The sequence below is a fragment of the Hypomesus nipponensis genome, chromosome 12 (genome assembly GCF_054491055.1).
Source record: "Hypomesus nipponensis isolate SF chromosome 12, ASM5449105v1, whole genome shotgun sequence".
Taxonomy (NCBI): domain Eukaryota; kingdom Metazoa; phylum Chordata; class Actinopteri; order Osmeriformes; family Osmeridae; genus Hypomesus; species Hypomesus nipponensis.
The window spans coordinates 17,690,001-17,692,500 of NC_140372.1; the positions used below are offsets into that span (position 1 = coordinate 17,690,001).

The following is a 2,500-nucleotide window of genomic DNA, read 5'->3' on the forward strand; positions in this document are numbered from 1 at the left end:
TGGAAGCTGTTTTCATTTTGACACGAGAGAGAGAGAGAGAGAGAGAGAGAGACTACCTTGCATTGTCAATTGCTAAATCTGTATATGGATAAGTAGCCTATGGTTGTCAACTTATTTCGTACGGCCATACCAGCCTGGCAACGCCCGATCTCGTCTGATCTCGGAAGCTAAGCAGGGTCGGGCCTGGTTAGTACTTGGATGGGAGACCGCCTGGGAATACCAGGTGCTGTATGCTCTTTTGCTCATTCACTTAGAAACTGAAATCTTGCAATATGCACAAGTAGTCCTTCATGAAAGGGGCTGGAAGCTGTTTTCATTTTGACACGAGAGAGAGAGAGAGAGAGAGAGAGAGACTACCTTGCATTGTCAATTGCTAAATCTGTATATGGATAAGTAGCCTATGGTTGTCAACTTATTTCGTACGGCCATACCAGCCTGGCAACGCCCGATCACGTCTGATCTCGGAAGCTAAGCAGGGTCGGGCCTGGTTAGTACTTGGATGGGAGACCGCCTGGGAATACCAGGTGCTGTATGCTCTTTTGCTCATTCACTTAGAAACTGACATCTTGCAATATGCACAAGTAGTCCTTCATGAAAGGGGCTGGAAGCTGTTTTCATTTTGACACGAGAGAGAGAGAGAGAGACCACCTTGCATTGTCAATTGCTAAATCTGTATATGGATAAGTAGCCTATGGTTGTCAACTTATTTCGTACGGCCATACCAGCCTGGCAACGCCCGATCACGTCTGATCTCGGAAGCTAAGCAGGGTCGGGCCTGGTTAGTACTTGGATGGGAGACCGCCTGGGAATACCAGGTGCTGTATGCTCTTTTGCTCATTCACTTAGAAACTGACATCTTGCAATATGCACAAGTAGTCCTTCATGAAAGGGGCTGGAAGCTGTTTTCATTTTGACACGAGAGAGAGAGAGAGAGAGAGAGAGAGACTACCTTGCATTGTCAATTGCTAAATCTGTATATGGATAAGTAGCCTATGGTTGTCAACTTATTTCGTACGGCCATACCAGCCTGGCAACGCCCGATCTCGTCTGATCTCGGAAGCTAAGCAGGGTCGGGCCTGGTTAGTACTTGGATGGGAGACCGCCTGGGAATACCAGGTGCTGTATGCTCTTTTGCTCATTCACTTAGAAACTGAAATCTTGCAATATGCACAAGTAGTCCTTCATGAAAGGGGCTGGAAGCTGTTTTCATTTTGACACGAGAGAGAGAGAGAGAGAGAGAGAGAGACTACCTTGCATTGTCAATTGCTAAATCTGTATATGGATAAGTAGCCTATGGTTGTCAACTTATTTCGTACGGCCATACCAGCCTGGCAACGCCCGATCTCGTCTGATCTCGGAAGCTAAGCAGGGTCGGGCCAGGTTAGTACTTGGATGGGAGACCGCCTGGGAATACCAGGTGCTGTATGCTCTTTTGCTCATTCACTTAGAAACTGAAATCTTGCAATATGCACAAGTAGTCCTTCATGAAAGGGGCTGGAAGCTGTTTTCATTTTGACACGAGAGAGAGAGAGAGAGAGAGAGACCACCTTGCATTGTCAATTGCTAAATCTGTATATGGATAAGTAGCCTATGGTTGTCAACTTATTTCGTACGGCCATACCAGCCTGGCAACGCCCGATCTCGTCTGATCTCGGAAGCTAAGCAGGGTTGGGCCTGGTTAGTACTTGGATGGGAGACCGCCTGGGAATACCAGGTGCTGTATGCTCTTTTGCTCATTCACTTAGAAACTGAAATCTTGCAATATGCACAAGTAGTCCTTCATGAAAGGGGCTGGAAGCTGTTTTCATTTTGACACGAGAGAGAGAGAGAGAGAGAGACCACCTTGCATTGTCAATTGCTAAATCTGTATATGGATAAGTAGCCTATGGTTGTCAACTTATTTCGTACGGCCATACCAGCCTGGCAACGCCCGATCTCGTCTGATCTCGGAAGCTAAGCAGGGTCGGGCCTGGTTAGTACTTGGATGGGAGACCGCCTGGGAATACCAGGTGCTGTATGCTCCTTTGCTCATTCACTTAGAAACTGAAATCTTGCAATATGCACAAGTAGTCCTTCATGAAATGGGCTGGAAGCTGTTTTCATTTTGACACAAGAGAGAGAGAGAGAGACCACCTTGCATTGTCAATTGCTAAATCTGTATATGGATAAGTAGCCTATGGTTGTCAACTTATTTCGTACGGCCATACCAGCCTGGCAACGCCCGATCTCGTCTGATCTCGGAAGCTAAGCAGGGTCGGGCCTGCTTAGTACTTGGATGGGAGACCGCCTGGGAATACCAGGTGCTGTATGCTCTTTTGCTCATTCACTTAGAAACTGAAATCTTGCAATATGCACAAGTAGTCCTTCATGAAAGGGGCTGGAAGCTGTTTTCATTTTGACACGAGGGGGGAGAGAGAGAGAGAGAGAGAGAGAGAGAGAGAGAGAGAGAGAGAGAGAGAGAGAGAGAGAGAGAGAGAGAGAGAGAGAGAGAGAGAGAGAG

At 47.1% G+C, this 2,500-nt stretch overlaps 8 non-coding genes across 8 annotated transcripts; all 8 read left to right on the forward strand.

Annotated features, from left to right (window-relative positions):
* Positions 1-116: 116 nt before the first annotated feature.
* LOC146267443 (5S ribosomal RNA) lies at positions 117-235 on the forward strand. The gene has a single exon (XR_014727444.1). It is a non-coding gene; the product is annotated as a 5S ribosomal RNA (ribosomal RNA).
* Positions 236-417: 182 nt separating this feature from the next.
* On the forward strand, positions 418-536 carry LOC146267444 (5S ribosomal RNA). Its single transcript, XR_014727965.1, has one exon. It is a non-coding gene; the product is annotated as a 5S ribosomal RNA (ribosomal RNA).
* Positions 537-708: 172 nt separating this feature from the next.
* Positions 709-827, forward strand: LOC146267445 (5S ribosomal RNA). The gene has a single exon (XR_014727966.1). It is a non-coding gene; the product is annotated as a 5S ribosomal RNA (ribosomal RNA).
* Positions 828-1,009: 182 nt separating this feature from the next.
* LOC146267446 (5S ribosomal RNA) lies at positions 1,010-1,128 on the forward strand. Its single transcript, XR_014727445.1, has one exon. It is a non-coding gene; the product is annotated as a 5S ribosomal RNA (ribosomal RNA).
* A 182-nt stretch (positions 1,129-1,310) lies between these two features.
* Positions 1,311-1,429, forward strand: LOC146267447 (5S ribosomal RNA). Its single transcript, XR_014727751.1, has one exon. It is a non-coding gene; the product is annotated as a 5S ribosomal RNA (ribosomal RNA).
* Positions 1,430-1,607: 178 nt separating this feature from the next.
* LOC146267448 (5S ribosomal RNA) lies at positions 1,608-1,726 on the forward strand. Its single transcript, XR_014727317.1, has one exon. It is a non-coding gene; the product is annotated as a 5S ribosomal RNA (ribosomal RNA).
* Positions 1,727-1,902: 176 nt separating this feature from the next.
* LOC146267449 (5S ribosomal RNA) lies at positions 1,903-2,021 on the forward strand. The gene has a single exon (XR_014727446.1). It is a non-coding gene; the product is annotated as a 5S ribosomal RNA (ribosomal RNA).
* Positions 2,022-2,193: 172 nt separating this feature from the next.
* On the forward strand, positions 2,194-2,312 carry LOC146267450 (5S ribosomal RNA). The gene has a single exon (XR_014729021.1). It is a non-coding gene; the product is annotated as a 5S ribosomal RNA (ribosomal RNA).
* Positions 2,313-2,500: the final 188 nt, after the last annotated feature.